We start from the raw sequence: 19,594 nt of genomic DNA, 5'->3' as shown, positions 1-19,594 counted from the left end.
GAAAAGTTCACAGATAAATACAGATGACCCTTAAACATACACAAAGAAGGTCAACTTCATTCAAAATAAGAGAAATAAAGAATAAAATGTCTAGTGGCTACAGTTTTTTTTACCTAACAGCTTGGCAAAATCGAATACATTGTTTTTGGTGAGTTTGTGGTGAAACAAATGGTCTCATCATCACAGACAAGAAAGCAAAAACTTCTATGAACAGAAAATACCCCCTATGAAATTTCCATATTCCTTTGCCCTTTGGTCTTACACACTACTTCCAGGAATTCATCCTCTGACTTGTATAAATGTGAAATGACACATGCACAATGGTATTAAGTAAGGTAATAGCAAACAGTAATAGCAAAAGATGGAAATAACTTACAACCATTACATGGGAGATGGTCAAAGACCCCAAGATACATCCATACTATGAAAGGATAGGAAAGTACAGAACATAATGAACTTTGTGCTTAAGTGGAAAGATCTTTAGCACATGCTAAGTGAAAAACTAAGGTGCAGAATGATAATTGTGTAAGAAGGGAGAAAACAAGAATGAATACTTACGTTACTGGTATTTACAAAAGAGACACTGGAAGGATACATCAGAAATGAAGAGAGATGTGTATTTACTAGACTCGAGCAGTGGTTCATGAACCCCAGCATGTATTAGCATCACCTGGAGGGCTTGCTACAACGCAGGTTACTGGTCCCATGCCCAGAGGGACCAGCTACTTCTGCTTCGGTAGCTCTGGGATGAGGAACAAAATGTTCTAATAAACTCCCAGGTTGCCAGTCAAGGGATCATATTTTGAGAACTACTGGGCCAGAAAAATGGAATAGAGAGAGTTAGAGGCTGGAGCAAGTTTTCTCAGGGTGTATCATTTTTTTTTATCATTTTGATTTTTTTAAACCTATGAATGTATTACCTATTCAAAACAAAATCTCAATTTAAAGAAATCAAGATGTCCAATAAAATGACCTGCTCCTTAATCACCCTATCCCTTGAAGTGTTTTATTTTTCTTTATAATATTTGTCATTATCTCTAAAATGATATTTCTTTTGTTTACTCGCTTTTCTTCCCCACCTCCCCCCACTGAAGTCAGGACATTGCCTTTCTACTGCTCACTGTATTTCCAACACTATTACATTTGGCACCTAGTAAGTGCTTGAGAAATAGCTGTTGAATGAAATGTACTTGCAGAATTCTCTCAGTAGACACTTGATCAGTGATCCTCAGTTGATTACCTGGGGAGTTTTTAAAACTCACCGCTGCCCCTGTCAAATGCTAGATTTTGATGCAATTTGGGGAGGTGGACCCAGCATTGGGTGAGGATGATGAAAACCACTGGTCTAAACCACAGCAATGTAGAGACTTATGGTTTGGATTCTTAGCATAAAATGTATTCTTTTTCATATTAAGGACTACTGTTTTATATATAAAAACATTTGTATGTTAAAATGTATTAATAGACCTCGCTGTGTTTTTGTACATTGCTTTTGGGGCTGTTTCCGAGACCATTTTTGATTTGGAGACTCTAATGTCCTCCCTCTCCTTTCTCTTGAGGTTGTCTGATCTGGAAGCCTCACTGAAAAGATAGGCTAATGCCCAAGACCCTTTTCAGGACAAGGGCTAGTTCAAGTGTTGATTGATAGAACAGAGTTAACTGTAATGGTCTTCATGAAGGTTTCTTCCTCGTGGAGCAGAGCAGGGCAACGAGTCTGAATGCTGGGCTCACAATTCGCCCGTTGTCATGGCATTTTACTTCTGCAGTGCAGCCAAGGGACCTGTGGGCTCAGGCGATACTGTGTTGCAATCTTGCAACATCATCAGAGTGAATAGAGATTGGGTTTTGAAATCACAGAGAGGTGGCATTCAACCCCATTGGCCCCTCACCAGTCGTGTGACCTTAGGCAGCTCTGGGCCTCAGTTTCCATATCTGTAGAGTGAAGATGCTAATACCTATCTCTTGGGATTGCTGGGAGAATCAAATGCTATAATGTGCGTGACACATGAAACCCAATTAATGTCAGTTGTTTCTTGGTTTTTCAGCTTAGTTATTGCATCAGCTGTTTTTATAGTTCTCCCCCAGGGTTTATTAAGTAATAGCTGTAAAAGTTTAAAACAGGTCACAAGTTGGCAGCCTGTATCCTTATTTTGATTGGCTTTCAAAGTGTTTTACAAAAATCCAACTTAATTGCCAACATTTAAAAACTAGAGATCTTACATAAAAATCTGGATTTGTGGTTTCATTAGAAACATCTGCATGACCACAATCGCTGGAACTAAGTGCTGGATTCTTGCTCTGCCCACAATCCCCAAGACTCCCCATACCTTCCACCTCATCACCCCTCATATCCCTGAGTTCCCTGAACAGTTACCACTAAAGGCTTTGCGTTTTAGATTAAGCCCCCAGTTTATAAAGCGCTTTCACTTACTTCCTCTCACTTGAACTTCACCCATAAGGGAGATGTTACTATTATCTCCTGTTTTACAAGGAAAAAACCTGAAGCTGAGATGTTATGTGACCTACTCAGGGTTGTTCATACCAGGAGCAACAATAAATAGCTAACGTTTATTGGGAACTCAGCATGTGCTGGGCTTTATTCTAAGTATTTTACATTGGTTTGATTAACGTAATCCTCACTACAATGTTATTAGATATTTTCCTTATCCCTGTTTCACAGATGAGGGAATTGAGGCAGAGAGAGGTTAATTAATTTCCCCAAGGTCAGACAGTTAGAAAGCAGAGAGTGAACCAAAGATTTCTGAATCTTCATCTGCACTTATTCCACTGCACTGCAGCATAGTATTGCCCTCCTGCCTCCTTTTCTCTTTTTTAAAATAGTCAGATCTATGGGCCCCAGCTTCTGGTAAGATTTATAAAGTGCTTTTTTTATTTTTTGGTGGGGAGCAGGTGGAATTACATTTTGTAATATTTACTTCCTAGTGTATCCTCAGCACCTAGAAGAATACCTGATACATAGCATAAGCCTAAGAAATATAGCAATGTAAAGCAATAAACACATTGATCATGATCATCAGCATTTAGTATTCCTGGCTTCTGTAAAGAAGTTAATTGGTTAACTAATTAGCATAAATATGAGGACCTACTATGTGGACATATAATGGGTTCCTTGCTCTTGAGTAGCTCAAGACCACGTGAGAAACACTGACAAATACAATTAAAATACAGAATATATATGGACATAAGTCGCTTGCCAAGAAAGTTACTCTTTCCATTAGAAATCATCAATTATTCACTTGTGATATTTTCAATAAAGGCTAAAAATGTAATCAAGTTAGTTTAGAATGATAACTATCTTACTGAATTTTTATTTTCAGTAGTGAAACTGGGTCCATGAGACAGGGAGACCTGGTGTCTGGGAAAATCTTATGATGAAAACCCAAGACAAAATGCAATTAGAAAGGATTTCCCACTCAAATATTTCCATGTTGCTGGAATAGGCTCATAGGAATCCAGCAGAGACACTGAAGTCTAACATGTTTGATCAAACTAATCTCTTCCATGGTTTCCCTTACCAGGGCTTCTGGAAAGTTCCAGCAAGGATTGCTGCCTTCTAGAGGCAGTTGGGGAAAACAGAGCCTGCACAATTTAAGTATCCAATAAAGAGCATCAAGAAGTTGCTGCTACTGCTGCTGCTGCTAAGTCGCTTCAGTCGTGTCCGACTCTGTGCGACCCCACAGACGGCAGCCCACCAGGCTCCGCTGTCCCTGGGATTCTCCAGGCAGGAATACTGGAGTGGGTTGCCATTTCCTTCTCCAGTGCATGAAAGGGAAAAGTGAAAGTGAAGTCGCTCAGTCGTGTCTGACTCTTAGCGACCCCATGGGCTGTAGCCCACCAGGCTCCTCCGTCCATGGGATTTTCCAGGCAAGAGTACTGGAGTGGGGTGCCATTGCCTTCTCCATCAAGAAGTTAAATATATCCAAAAAAGACAAAATTCCTATCTCGAAGAGATAGCTGCACTCCCCCTAGCAGGATTGTTCACAGTAACCAAGGCACAGAAACAACCTGAGCCCACAGCCCCCTTGACCTTACTGCAGAAGTAAAATGCCATGGCAACGGGCAGAATCATTGCGCCCTGCATTCAAACTCAGTATCCTGACCTACTCCACCGTGGGGGAACCTACATGAAGACCACTAAAGTCAGTTATGTCCCATCGATCAATGCCCGAACTAGTCCTTGCCCAGAAGAGGGTCTTGGGCCGAAGAGGCAGAGGGGTGGCCCACATCACAGAGGTGGGGGTGCACTCTTCCCTCCTAACACTGCCCATCAGTGCATTTATATCTCTACTGCCTGTTTCCTTCCTTTTTCCAACTACAAAAGAAAATGCTTCAAAGAATGCATGTTTATTGTTGAAAAGTAAGAAAAACACAAAAATATCCTGTTATTTTAACACCCAGAAATAGCTTTTCAGTTTATACTCCCAAACATTTTTCTACGTTTAGTTTTTTGCAAAAGCTTTCATATTGCTTCTTTGTTTCTTTTTCCTTTGTGCTAAAATAGACATAATACAAAAAAATTTACTCTTTTAACCACTTTTAAGTGTGTGGTTCTGTGGCATTAAGCAAATGCACACAGTTGTGCAACCATCAGCACCTTCCATTTCTGGAACATTTTCATTCATCTTTCCCAACTGAAACTCTGTACCCATTAAACACCAACTCTCCATTCCACTCTTTCACAGCCCCTGGCAACCATCACTTTACTTTTGGACTCTAAGTACCTTGTATAAGTGGAATCATACAATATTTGTCTTTTTGTGACTGGATTATTCCACTTAGCACAATATCCTCAAGGTTCATCCATGTTGTAACATGTGTCAAAATTTCCCTTTTTTTTTTGAGGCTGAATAATATTCGGTTGTACACCATATTTTATTTATCTACTCATCCATCCATGAACATTTAGGTTGCTTCCACTTTTTTTGCTTCTTGTGAATAACACTGTTATGAATGTTGGTGTACAAACATCTGTTTGAATCTCTGCTTTCAATTTTTTTGGTATATACCCCAAAGTAGAATTGCTGGATCACATTCATACTGCTTTCTATTTTTAGTTTTTAAAAATTGTGGTAAAGTGCACATAAAATATAATTTACCATCTTAACCATTTTTTAAATTTTGTTTGGCTGTGGCATGAAGCTTGTGGAATCTTAGTTGCTGAGCAGGGATTGAACCTGGACCTCTGGCAGTGAGAGCGTAGAGTTCTAACCACTGGGCCACCAAGGAATTGATCATTTTTAACTGTACCATTTAGTGGTGTTAAGTACATTCATTTTGTTGTGCAATTATTGCTCCTGTCCATCTCTAGTGCTCTTTTCATCTTGTGTAAAACCACAACTCTGTGACCTTTAAACAGTGACTCCCCATTCTCCCCTCCCCCCAGCCCTCAGCAACCACCATTCTACTTTCTATTTCTATGACTCTGACTATTCTAGGAACCTCATATAAGTGGAATCATGTGACCGGCTCATTTCACTTAATATCTTGTCCTCAAGGTTCATCCATGTTGTAGCATATTGCAAAATTTTCTTTCTTTTTTGAGGTTGAATAATATTCCTTTGTATAAGTGGAATCATACAATATTTGTCTTTTTGTGACTGGATTATTCCACTTAGCACAATATCCTCAAGGTTCATCCATGTTGTAGCATGTGCCAGAATTTCCTTCTTTTCTGAGGCTGAATACTATTCAGTTGTACACCATATTTTGTTTATCTACTCATCCATCCATGAACATTTAGTTTGCTTCCACTTTTTTTGCTTCTGTGAATAACACTGTTATGAATGTTGGTGTACAAACATCTGTTTGAATCTCTGCTTTCAATTTTTTAGGTATATACCCCAAAAAAGTGTGGTATATATATCACGTGAACAAAAGTAACCACATTTTGGTTATCCATTCATCTGTTAATGGACACTTGGGTTGCTTCTACCTTTTAATTATTGTATATGCTGCTTCTTAATTTAATATATTATAAACATCTTTTCATATGAATAATCAAAATTTCCCCAAGGCCTTTCTAGTGGCTTATTTATAATACATTATCTTACTGTTTCACAGTTTAGTTGACTAATCCCTGATAGTAGAAAATTTGGTTTGTTTCAAAATTTTTGCCCGGGTAGTATGATAGGGAATTTTTAAGACATGATAAGCATTTAACCCCTGACTTTTGTCATCTCACTCCTGGGAACATAGTTTGTGGATATGATGCAAATTAAAAATTTTATTTGCACTAACTTTTGGGAGGCAGTATGGCTTAATGACAAAATATGACACAGACCAAATTCCACTCCAGGCTCCCCGGCTTCCTAATTTTATAGGCCTTTGGGGACATGTTGACTTACCTCTTACAGCCCCACTTTTTTTGCCTGTAATATCCATCTCCCCCCTCAAACTCTCTTGCTTCAAAGAATTCTTGATTGAGAGGCTTAGGTAAAATCACCTAGAGAGGAAATTCCCTGCCAGCCTCATAGCACAGACAAAAAATCTACACATAAAGGGAACTGTCTGGGTACATGGCATCATGGCAGCACAAATGGTGGAATTATTGCTATTATTCTTCACTGCAACATTGTCTGTAACAAGAAGTTTGGAAATAGCCTAGATACATAACAATAGGGATATGATTGAGTAATTTAGGCCTGCAGCTTCACTCTGTGGAATACGAGCATGAACACAACAGTGAAGACATGGGGCCCCCTGGGACAGTGTCTCTGTTCTAAAGTTGAATGAAAATAAAGAATTGCAAATACTAGTTTAACAACACTCATAAGTCTAATGAATAGAAGAGAATATGAAGAAATAGAATCAATATGCCTGGTGAGGATCATAGATATTCTCTTGTTTGTTTCTTTTGAAAAATTTTAGGTGGTTTTAACAGTGTTTATACAAGCATAGTATTGAAAATCACACAACTATTTCACGTGAACAAAAGTAATTTCTTTCTTTGGGTGACTATATTCTTTTCCTGTGGCTGCTGTGGGGCTTCCCAGGTGGCACAGTGGTAAAGAGTCCGGACGTCTGCCAGTGCAGGAGATGCAAGAGATATGGGTTTGATCCCCGGATTGGGAACATCCCCTGGAGAAGAAAATGGCAACCTTCTCCAGCATTCTTGCTTGGCGAATCCCATGGACAGAGGAGCCTGGAGGGCTACAATCCAGAGGGTCACAAAGAGTTGGACATGACTGAGCACAAGCACAACATGGCTTAAAAATTACCACAAATTCGGTGGCTTCAAAAACAGAAATTTATTCTTTCACCGTTCTGGAGGCCAGAAGTCCTAAATCAAAGTGTCAGCAGGGCCATTCCACCCTCAGAGACTATAGGGGAGAATCCACTGGAGAATCAAGCCTCTCTCCGAACTTCTGGTGGCTGCCAGCAATCCTTGGCATTCCTTGCTTTGCACCCCCATCTCTCCAGTCTTTGTCTCCACATTGCTTCTCCTCTGTCTGTGTGGTCCCCCTCTGACTCACTCATAAGGACACTTGACATTGGATTTAGGATCCACCCAGACAATCGGGAATAATCTCCTAATCTTAAAAATCCTTAATTTAATTATATCTGCAAGTATCCTTTTACCAAATAAGGTCATATTCACAGATTACAGGGAGATTGCAGACATATCTTTTTGAGGGGCTACTATTCAACTCACTACAAGCCATTTAAGAGAATTCAGCAACTTGGGGGAGGGAAACCAAGCTGAAACATCAGAACAGATGGTGGTTATTGGAGAAAGAACTAATGGAGGACACAGAAGACAATTTTAATACAACAGTAACAAATAGAAATATTTGTTAAATGGATGAAATGAATTGAAGGCAATTGAGGATGAGCTATAACAGAAGCCTAAAATCCTAGACTTATCTCCCAGCCTCAGTAACAAACCACTCACCACTGTGCTGAACTCCTTTCCTCACCTCTTAACCCAGTTTTGCCTCTAGCTTGTGTCACATTTGGTTAATGTCTTGAATAATCTGAAAACAAAAATGAAAATGAAAATTGAGGTTGTGTGTTTGTACTGAGAGATCGAATATATAAACAGACAAGGGCAACAAATTGACAATAGCTGACAGTTGAGCTTTTACCCAGAACCTCTGCAGTAATCAGGTCCAAACATTTAGGATTAGGTTCATAAGGGTCAGTTTTTCTAATCTTTGCCCCCACTTCCAACTCAGGACTAGCCAGAGAAATCCATATATGCTTCCCAAACCAATTGCATAAAGATGCCCCACTTCTAGTCAGCTGTTTCCACTCCCCTTTGCCAACAACCTCCAGTCAGATTCCCCTGAAGCTCTCTTTTTTTCATAATAAACCTATCATCCTCCCTGTTTTAAAATTTTTGTTTTGTTCATGCCACACGTGGGATTTTAGTTCCCCGACAAGGGATTGAACGCAGGACCTCAGCCATGACAGCACACGGTCCTAACCACTGGACTTACAGGGGAGGCTTCCCCCTTGCTTGGCTTTGAGTCTCTGTCAAATGCAAAGGATTGTGGCTGACTCCCTTGTTATAGCAAGCTCAGAATCAGCCCCAGTTTTTTCTCACTTGGGTGGTCTTTATTTCCACAGTGCAGTCTCTTCATTCTGCTCAACTGAGTGCACTTAAGCCCTTACCCCTTGGTTATGTCTATTGCCTAGAAAGTTGAACTACTACAACCAGAGCAGTGCCTGGCACATGGAAAAGTGAAAACAGTGAAAGTGTTAGTCGCGTCTGACTCTTGGTGACCCTATGGACTGTAGCCCACCAGGCTCCTCTGTCCCTGAGATTCTCCAGGCAAGACTACTGGAGTGGGGTGCCATTCCTTTCTCCAGGGGATCTCCCCAACCCAGAGATCGAACCTGAGTCTCCCACATTGCAGGCAGATTCTTTACCATCTGAGCCACCAGGGGAGCCACAGATGCTAACTGAATTATTGACTAGTGAATGAATAGCCCTCCAGGTTAAGGTGAAGTGTGCTGTTATAAGTCCAAGTTCATAGATTAAATTCTGGGGAGTGAGTCCAGAATATTTACTTTTAGGGAGATTACAATGAAATCTTGGTTATTCTGAATTATTTGGAAAATGGAGCTTTCTAGTTAACTGAACTTTCTGGTTGACTCAGTCAGAGGATCTGAATGCCCTGAGATATAGTCCTCACTTAACAGAACTTAATGATTCTTAAAGATGCAGATGGCATGTTATAATTTCACAAATGTTGTGGAAAGTCCTGAGTGCCACACAAAATGAGTAGCAGTTGGATGGTGCCAGTTCTGGAGCTACACCCACCCAGGGGACTATTTCTGGACAAAGTGTCTAACAGGATCATGTCTTCTTGTTATTTATTGCTCATAAAATGTAATGCAAAAGGCTCTCCTACCATCAACAACATGGGGTTCCTTCCTTGATGTTCTTGGTTGTTTAGACTGTGGATAAACAGGCTGTGGGGTGGTTACTGGGGAGAGAGCCTGGAGGCAGCAGAGATGAGGAAGACAGCAGGCCTGTAGGAAAAAGCCTCGTAAGAGGTTCTTGAGAGGCTGCTGTACCCATGAGACACTAGGACCACAGGATCTTTCACTTCTGTTAACTATGCAAGGTGGCAGTCATCAGTTCCAAACCCGGGAGAAGACAATTTCCCTGAAAACAGCAGGAAGTTCTTCTGACTCTGCCTTGCCCCATGCTTTTTAAAATTCAGAACATCCTTTTCAAACTCTGTTTAGCTCTTTTTATAGCTGTGTTTAGATAAGTTGAACAAGTAACGTTTACTCAACATTTCAAGGGCAAGGCCTTTGGTTGGTCATAGCATATCCTATGTTCCAATAAAAGTTTGAGTTTGCACATCAGCAGGAACTGTGCCATGAGAATATATTCATTACAAAGGCCAAAGGCTGTTCTCCTTGTCCCCTTCTCTCTTTACTTTTCCTTCGTTTCTTCCTCCTTCCCTTCCCTTACTCATACTGAAATTCCTGTCACCTCCCCAGCATGCCCATACCCTTTCTTGTCTGTCCTGCACACTGTTCCCACCGCCTGAGTGTTCTTTCCTCTCAGTCCATCTACTGTACCGAGCAATGCTTTAAGACTAAACACAAGAGGGGGTTCTGGGGACAGGGCACACTAAAAAACACCAGTAATCTATCTTCCAGCCTAGACAACAATTGCTCTGGCATAATCCATCTGATGTACCTATTCTGGCACTCTGAAGTCTGTTCCAGGCTTGCAACTTCCAGATGAAGGCTTGGATGGTAAACGGCCGTTAATCTGGGTCAATGTCTGCTCTTCTCACAGTAGCAGCTGTCCATCCTCCATCCCAGGCTCCTAGTAGACAGCTATGCATGGGTTCCTGGAGCAGCTTACTGGAGCCAGAGAGGTCTTTCAAGTACCAGGGGGCTGTGCTCTGATTGCTGATTGCTACTTCTGATCACAGAGGCACAAAGCAGTGTCCTGGCACCTCTAGTGCTAGAGATGTGGGTTTAATTCCTGATAGCGGAACTAAGATCTCACCTGCCTCAGGATGCAGTCAAAAAGATTTTTAAAGATTTAAAAATAAATAAATAAAACCCCAGGGCTGAGCACCCTTCCTGGCAAAGAGTAACTAGTAAATGTCAAATGGAATGACATTTTAAAAAGTTACACAGCTTTGCAAGCTCACTGGGATGGAATAAAATAAACTCAAGGTATTTGTTATGGAAGTCTTCAAAAGCAGAGCGATTCTGTGAACATCAGTGATGATTCTCACTGTCTAGGGTGAGAGTCAGAGAGCAAAGCCAGATGGTTCCCTTATTGGTACTGGGCACAGCGCCTTGCTGCCACCAGTGGACACAGCGTGGAACACTGTAGCTCTGTAGTGGCCATTTGGGATGCTCTCCCTGGTGCCACGTCCCTCTCCTTTCTGTGTGCTAACAGGGGTCTCTCCTTGCTGGAGCTGGCTCTGCTGAAGGCCAAACAAATGCAGACAGGATTTTTGTGATCTCATCCAAATGCCTGACTGTGTGGGGCAGGTTGGTTTTCCTAGGCTATCAGCTCTGACGTGGTGGAAATTACACCAGACTTGGGCTCCAAGGCCTGGGTCTGCTTCTCAGCTCTGTCACTTTACAGAGAAATTACACTGAATCTCAGTTTCCTTTGCTGTAAAATGGAAATGATGATTGATCCTCCCTCACAGGGTCGTTTTGAGAAGTAAGACAATACAAATGGGACATGCTTTTAACTGCTTGTTGTTGTAAGATGCAAGAGATTGTTAGTAACACAAAGAAGCAAGAGTTTCTCAAGCCACAGTCTCAGGGCAATGTACCCAGCATGGTGAGTACACTCTTAATAGCAAATGCCAAGATGTCTAGACAACCCAGTCGGTTTATCTGAGTTCATCATTGACAGCCACACAATAGGGGAACTACTTGCTCAGTTGATTGGACCAGATGTGTTTATTTATAAAGGTCCCTTGGAACTAGCCCAGGATCTGGAGGCAGAAATCCTGGAAATGAATCCTAGATCCCAAATTTCTCTTTGTGTGAGCCAAGTGTTGTTTTCTCAGCTCTAAAACTGGCACTAAAATTTCTACTTTGCATGTGCCCTGTGACCCAGCAATCCTGCTCTTGGATATAGCTCAGAGAAGTTCTCTTATAGGTGTATAAATAAGGAAACATGTTGGAGGGGAGTCTTGCCCCACCCCTCTACCCCCATGGTGATGTCTGTGATGGCAGACAGCAAAGGGAGTGAAGGTTTTCACCCCCAGAGAAAAGGATAAGTAAACTGTGGTGGGTGTGGCTACAGGATTTCTGAGAGTAGATGTAAGCAACCGACTAGACACACATATAGCAACAGGAGTGATCCTTCAAAACAGAGTTGGGTAAAGACCTAAGGGGCAGAACATGTATCACAATACCACAGACATGAATAAAAAAGACAGAAGCATACATGAAATAAGAAAATATATTTTACAAGGATACATGCCTATTTACAGATTTGTATCAAATGCACTAGAATGGATGCCTATGAATGGAGATTAGTGATGAGGGGGAAAAATAAAACCAGAAAATAACATTGCAGAGACCAATGACAATAATGGGCCACACCATGGAGGAGGAAATGTCAACCCATTCCAGTATTCTTGTCTGGAAAATTCCATGGACAGAGGAGCCTGGCAGGCAGGCTACGTCCTTGGGGTTGCAAAGAGTCAGACACAACTGAGCACGCACCCACCAGAACCAAAAGGTGTGATCAGCTTGATTTCTTGCATTAAAATGTAACAAATCCCTCCCTCAAGGTATTGTAAGAATTATGCATAATGTTCACTAGTGTCCCTGGCACAGTGCTTGGTACATGTGGATGCTCCATTAACTTTTTGTCTTTCACTCATAATATACCAAGTATGTACTTTATGCTGGACGTGGTACAAGGAGCTACAGAAGAGACAACTGTATGTCTCTCAGGAGCTTGAGATGGCAGAGGAAATGTGACGGCATCAGGAGGAGGCAACCCTCATCAGGATCGCAGAGACCATGCTGTCAGATCCCCTCACTTTCCAAAACGAGGTTGAAAGGAGCGACTAGTTCAAGGTCACACAGCAAATTAGTGACGGAGTTCAGGGCATCTATTCAGGTCTCCAGGGCCCTTTCCAGAGCATTACCAAGCCTGCGCACAGGCCGTCTTTATTGCTGTGGGGTCTGCTCTCTAGTTGTGGTGAGTGGGCTTCTCCCTGTAGTGGCTTCTCTTGTTGCAGAGCATGAGCTCTAGGGTATGCAGGCTCAGTAGTCGTGGTACACCAGCTTAGTTGCCCCGATGCATGTGGAATCTTCCTGGACCAGGGACTGAACCGTTGTCCCCTACATTGCAAGGCAGATTCTTAACCACTGGGCCACCAGGGAAGCCCAATAGATGGTTTTTAAAGTGCGATTTGATAGCTAAAACCTTTCAGGAGACAGAGCTGAAGCCCTCAGGAGTCACCCTCCCACTCTTCCTCATCTGGACTTGTCCAGTTGCCTGAGGGACTTCAGGTTAGAGGCTCCCAGTCCAGAGCAATATCTACTCCCAGCCCTCAAAGTTTGCCCTTAAGTCTTCCCACGTAAATACTACTTCAAGGAGGGGGAGAAGGGTCCCTATAATCCCCTCTTAGCCTCTATTACCCTTTTACTCATCCCTAAAATATCCTGTTTTCCCCACATGAAACAGGTCTTCCAGAGGAGGAGGAGTAAGGACGTTTCTGATGGAGCCCAGATCTCTGAGGTTTGATGGAGGGGATGGGGAGAACTCTGGGCTGGCTCATTGGGTGCTGTGTTTCAGACAGCAGGTCCATGTGAAGGTACCAGGAAAGTGAGGAGGTGGTCAGAGAAGCCCAGAGAAGGAGGGGTAGATGTAGCAAAAGGGAGGGACTGGTCCCTGAAGACTCCGCCAACATCTTGCCAGTCTTGATTCACAGGCCTTTCCTACAATTTCAGAAAAATCAAAAGTTTTCCCACGGATTTCAAAATGAGACTGGCAAAGAACGGGATAATATACTGATTTTCCAGGACATGCACGGTCAGTTACATGTCAGATATAAAGAGAGATGAAGGGGAAAGAATTCTCTCCGGGGTGAGAACTCTCCATCTCTTGGGAGATTGGCAGAACCCTGAGCAGGGATAAGGGGACTTTGAGGAGAAGCAGGATGGCTAACATTTAATGAGCACTTTCTCTGCCTCCAAACACTGTGCAAAGCCCTAACTAGATTGTCACCATTTAGCTCTCACACAATAGCCCCATGAGCTGGGCACAGTCACATACCCATTTTATAGATGAGGAGGTAAGATCCAGACTTACGGCTTACCCAGGATCACACTTTGGGGAGCAGGATTGGAACTCCTACTGTCTCACTCCGTAGTCCATGCCCTAACTGCTTAGCAAAACAACTGCTAAGCCAGAGTCTGGTCATTTCGGATCTCCCAGCATATGACTGAGAATGTGAGATAAACAAATCCTTTCCACCCAGGGCAGGAATCCAAGTGCCCATCATTCAGGGCTCCTTTTCCCTTAGGAATAATTTTTAAGGAAATACATTCCAGGAAAGCATCAATCTACAGTCCTTGTAGCATACTTTTGTTTTCTGTATTCTCAGTATCACTGCTAATATTTTATGGTGTGCTCTCTGCGACTTGAATAGCAGGTTTTTTGTTTTTTTTTTTATCACCTCTAACCTTCTTTCCATTGTAACTGATCTCTGGCCATGTTTTTCAGAATTCTCAGCAGCACCACTGGTTATGGAATGTTTGGATAACATTATTATAAGATATTTAAAGGGATTTTAGAACACTAAAACGGAATAAAAACCACCACAGTTATTAGAAGACATTCTAGAGTATGTCACCTTCAGACAACATCGATGGACCCTGTTAAGAATTTCTGTTTATTGGCTAAGGTGGCGCCACTGTGTGGCAGGAATGTAAACATAGTTCACAACAGATTTGCATAGCTAGCCTTGAAGCTGTGGATCCTGATTAACAGTTTTTAATTCAGAAGAGTTGCCTTATTTTAAAATTGTACACATAAAGTCAGGCTTTATTAGCATCTCGCATCACACCATTTCAAATTATCAGATGGCCTCTAAAATACAGTGTGGGTGACCTATATATCATGGTTCAGGCCGCCTTCTCCTGTCACGTTCTGCTAATTAAAGAAGGCAAGTGAAGCAGGTGGAAATTCTGATAATCTAATATTAGGAGCATCATAGAGGCGCCTTGGTTGCATTCTCTCTGGCAAAAATATGGTGAAAGATCGACTTTAAACGGCACTCTGAAATTGACCCAAAGAACTTTGGATTCTCTGGGCCAAAGAGTATGAACAACAATATAGATGGTAAAGAATCTGCCTGCAATGCAGGAGACCTGGGTTCAATCCCTGGGTGAGAAAGATCCCCTGGAGAAGGGAATGGCAACCTACTCCAGTATTCTTGGCTGGAGAATTCCATGGAGAGAGGAACGTGGTGGGCTACAGTCCATGGGGTTGCAAAGAGTCAGACATGACTGAGCAACTAACATGTTCATGGTGACCCTTCAGGAAGGTACATGTTAATCATGTGACTTTAGTCACACTTGGTAGGATGTCTTTACATATATCTGATTTGAGAACCTATCTTGAATAGATTTCATAGGTTTAACTCTTAGAGTTCTGGGTATCATGACCCATGCCTATTTCAAAGGATTGTTGTGAGGGTTAAATGACATAACATTGGTATAGCACACAGAGAGGATGGCAGTCAATAATTTTTGGTTGCTTTTCCTTTCACTATTTGAAATGTGCTTTGAAAATTACAAAGTGGTGAATGTCATTGACAAATATATCTTTGTATTATGCAGGTGGAACTGGTCCAGTGGAAGAGACCACTGTTTCCCAAATGCTAATGTACCTACAAATCACCTGTGAATCTTGTTAAAATGCAAATACTGTGTTCTGTAGTTCTGGGATGGAGCCTGAGAGTCTCCACTTCAAAGTAGCCTTCAGGTGATTCCAGTCCACTGGCTGCATTTTGAATAGCAAAGGTTTAGAACAGTTGATCTTAACCAGACTGTACGTTAGAACTACCTATGAGATTTTGTAAAGTGTGGACTCTCAGCCCCCACACTAGATCTACTGAATCAGAATTTCCAAGGGTAGGGCTCAGGCATTCATAGTTTTAATAAGTGACCCAGGTAATTCTGGTGTTCAAAATCTTCTTAAATCTGCTCTCAGCCAATTCTGATTCATTCAATCAGCTGTTATTTGTTGAGCTTCTACTCTGTGCCAGGCATTGAACTTGGTGAGGAGGAAAAACAAAAGAATAGCAACAATAGAGCATACAATAATGTTGGATATGGGGTGTTTATACAGGACAGGGGGTGTGAGGGCTCAGCCAGCCTGTTCAGTCAAGGGCAAGGAAGGATTCTCTGTGGGAGGGAAAGTTAGGAACAAGTATAAAAGTTGAATAAGGCCAAGTAAGAACAACAAGATGAGGTATAAAATAACATAACACGTTAGGAAAGATTTGAGTTCACCTATGAAGAGGATCAGAGAAGAAATTGGGAACAAGATTACAAAGGTGTGCTAGGCTAAATAGTTTGACCTTCATTATGAAGAAGTCTAGGGTTTTAAGAAGTACCTGGCAGGGCTTCCCTGGTGGCTCAGTGGTAAAGAATCTGCCTACCAATGCAGGAGACGCAGGTTCGATCCCTGGTCCAGGAAGATCCCACATGTCACTTAGCAGCTAAGCCTGTACACTACAACTGTTGAGCCTGTGCTCTGAAGCCTGTGAACCACAACTACTGAAGCCTGGGTGCCCTGGACAGGGAAGCCTGGCATGCTGCAGTCCATGGGGTGGCAAAGAATCGACACGACTGAGTGACTGAACTGAACTGGGTGCCCTAGAGCCCGTGCTCAGCAACAAGAGAAGCCACTTTAATGAGAAACCCATACACTGAAGATGAAGAGTAACCCCGGCTTTCAGCAACTAGAGAAAAGCCCAAGAAGCAACAAAAACACAGACAGCCAAAAATAAATAAATAAATTGAATTTACTTAAAAAGTGCTTGGTAAATAGCAAGTTCAGTCAGTTCAGTCGCTCAGTTATACCCAACTCTTTGTGACCCTATAGACTGCAGCACGCCAGGTTTCTCTGTCCAGGGCACCCATCACTAACTACTGGAACTTGCTCAAACTCATGTCCATTGAGTCTGTGATGCCATCGAACCATTTCATCTTCTGTCATCCTCTTCTCCTCCTGCTTTCAATCTTTCCCAGCATCAGGGTCTTTTCCAATGAGTTGGCTCTTTTCATTAAGTGGCCAAAGTATTGGAGCTTCAGCATCAGTCCTTCCAATGACTATTCAGGACTGATTTCCTTTATGATTGACTGGTTTGATCTCCTTGCAGTCCAAGGGACTCTCAAGAGTCTTCTGCAACACCACAGTTCAAAAGCATCAATTCTTCGGCGCTCAGCCTTGTTTATGGTCCACTTCTCACATCCATATATGACTACTGGAAAAACCATAGCTTTGACTAGATGGACCTTTGTTGGCAAAGTAATGTCTCTGCTTTTTAATATGCTGTCTAGGTTGGTCATAATTTTTCTTCTAAGGAGCAAGAGTCTTTTAATTTCATGGCTTCAGTCATGATCTGTAGTGATTTTGGAGAACAAGAAAATAAAGTCTGTCACTGTTTCCATTGTTTCCCCATCTGTTTGCCATGAAGTGATGGGACCAGATGCCATGATCTTAGTTTTTTGAATACTGAGTTTTAAGCCAGCTTTTTCACTCTCCTCTTTCACCCTTATCAAGAGGCTCTTTAGCTCTTCTTCACTTTCTGCCATAAGGGTGATGTCATCTGCATATCTGCTACTGCTACTACTAAGTCGCTTCAGTCGTGTCCGACTCTGTGCGACCCCATAGAGGGCAGCCCACCAGGCTCCACCGTCCCTGGGATTCTCCAGGCAAGAACACTGGAGTGGGTTGCCATCTCCTTCTCCAATGCGTGAAAGTCAAAAGTGAAAGTGAAGTCGCTCAGCCGCGTCTGACTCTTCGCGACCCCGTGGACTGCACCCTACCAGGCTCCTCCATCCGTGGGATTGTCCAGGCAAGAGTACTGGAGTGGGGTGCCATTGCCTTCTCTGTCTGCATATCTGAGATTATTGATATTTCTCCAAGCAATCTTGATTCCAGCTTGTACTTCATCCAGTCCAGCATTTCTCATGATGTACTCTGCATATAAGTTAAATAAGCAGGGTGACAGTATACAATCTTGATGTACTCCATTCCCAATTTGGAACCAGTCCATTGATCCATGTCTGGTTCTAATTGTTGCTTATTGACCTGCATACATCTTTCTCAGTAGACAGGTAAGGTGATCTTATATTACCATCTCTTTAAGAATTTTCCACAGTTTGTTGTGATCCATACACTCAAAGGCTTTAGCATAGTCAATGAAGCAAAAGAAGATGTTTTTCTGGAATTCTCTTTCTTTTTCTATAATCCAACGGATGTTGGCAATTTAATCTCTGGTTCCTCTGCCTTTTCTAAATCCAGTTTGTACATCTGGAAGTTCTTGGTTCACCTACTGTTGAAGACTAGCTTGAAGGATTTTGAGCATTACTTTGCTAGCATATGAAATGAGTGCAATTGTGTGGTAGTTTGAGCATTGCCCTTCTTTGGGATTGGAATGAAAACTAACTTTTTCAGTTCTGTGGCCATTGCTGAGTTTTTCAAATTTGCTGGCATACTGAGTGCAGCACTTTCACAGCATCATCTTTCAGGATTTGAAATAGCTCAGCTGGAATTCCATTACCTCCACTAGCTTTGTTCGTAGTGATGCTTTCTAAGGCCCACTTGACTTCATGCTCCAAGATGTTTGGCTCTAGGTGAGTATTCACACCATTGTGGTTTCTGGGTTATTAAGATCTTTTTTGCATAGCTCTTCTGTGTATTCTTGCCATCTTTTCTTAGTATCTTCTGTTTCTGTTAGGTCCATAATGTTTCTGTCCTTTATTGTGCCCATCATTGCATGGAATGTTCCCCTGGTATCTCTAATTTACTTGAAGAGATCTCTAGTCTTTCTCATTCTATTGTTTTCCTCTATTTTTTTGCATTGTTCACTCAAAAAGGCTTTCTTATCTCTCTTTGCTATTCTCTGGAACTCTGAATTCAGATGGGTATATCTATCTTTTTCTCCTTTGCCTTTCACGTCTCTTCTTTTCTCAGCTGTTTGTAAGGCCTCCTCAGACAACCATTTTGCCTTTTTGCATTTCTTTTTCTTGGGGGTGCTTTTGATCACTACCTTCTACACAATGTTATGAATATCCATCCATAGTTCTTCAGGCACTCTATCAGATCTAATCCCTTGAATCTGTTTGTCACTTCCACTGTATAATCATAGGATATTAGGTCATATCTGAATGGTTTAGTGGTTTTCTCTACGTTCTTCAATTTAAGTTTGAATTTTGCAATAAGGTGTTCATGATGAGCCATAGGCACCTCCTGATATTGTTTTTGCTGGCTGTATAGGGCTTCTCCATCTTTGGCTGCAAAGAATATAATCAATCTGATTTCAGTATTGACCATCTGGTGATGTCCATGTGTAAAGTCATCTCTTGTGTTGTTGGAAGAGGGTGTTTGCTATGACCAGCACGTTCTCTTGGCAAAACTCTGTCAGCCTTTGTCCTGCTTCATTTTGCACTCCAAGGCCAAACTTGCCTGTTACTCTAGGTATCTCCTGATTTCCCTCTTTTGCATTCCAATCCCCTATGATGAAAAGGACATCTTTTTTTTTTTTGGTGTTAGTTCTAGAAGCTGTTCTGTTCAGCAACAAGTTGCAGTTTTAGTTTTCTTGAAGGAGAAGATGAGCACATGTCCTTCTACTCTGCCATCTTGTAGAGAGCAAGCCCAAGAAAGCACATGGGGAAAAAGAAAGAACTCTCATGCACTGTTGGAAGGGAATGTAAATTGGTGCAACCACTATGGACGACAATATGGAGGTTTCTCAAAATTTTAAAAATAGAACTACCATTTGATCCAGCAATTCTACTTCTTTGTATAAATCCAAAGAAAATGAAAACACTAATTTATGTGAAAAGGTATATGCACCTCTATGTTCATCGCAGTACT

At 41.9% G+C, this 19,594-nt stretch overlaps 1 protein-coding gene across 1 annotated transcript in view; it reads right to left on the bottom strand.

Annotated features, from left to right (window-relative positions):
- Positions 1 to 19,594, bottom strand: part of SLC1A7 (solute carrier family 1 member 7) — a 100,007-nt gene that overhangs the window by 75,195 nt on the left and 5,218 nt on the right. Inside the window, exon 2 of the mRNA XM_081485267.1 lies at positions 7,913 to 7,994. The gene's annotated coding sequence lies outside the window, so the exon portion shown is untranslated. The remainder of the gene's footprint in view (positions 1 to 7,912; positions 7,995 to 19,594) is intronic.

The sequence above is a fragment of the Giraffa tippelskirchi genome, chromosome 5, assembly GCF_054371585.1.
Source record: "Giraffa tippelskirchi isolate mGirTip1 chromosome 5, T2T-mGirTip1v1.2.pri, whole genome shotgun sequence".
In the NCBI taxonomy this organism is placed as follows: Eukaryota; Metazoa; Chordata; class Mammalia; order Artiodactyla; family Giraffidae; genus Giraffa; species Giraffa tippelskirchi.
The sequence above is the reverse complement of the archived record's forward strand: the minus strand, read 5'-3'. Positions and strand labels throughout refer to the sequence as shown.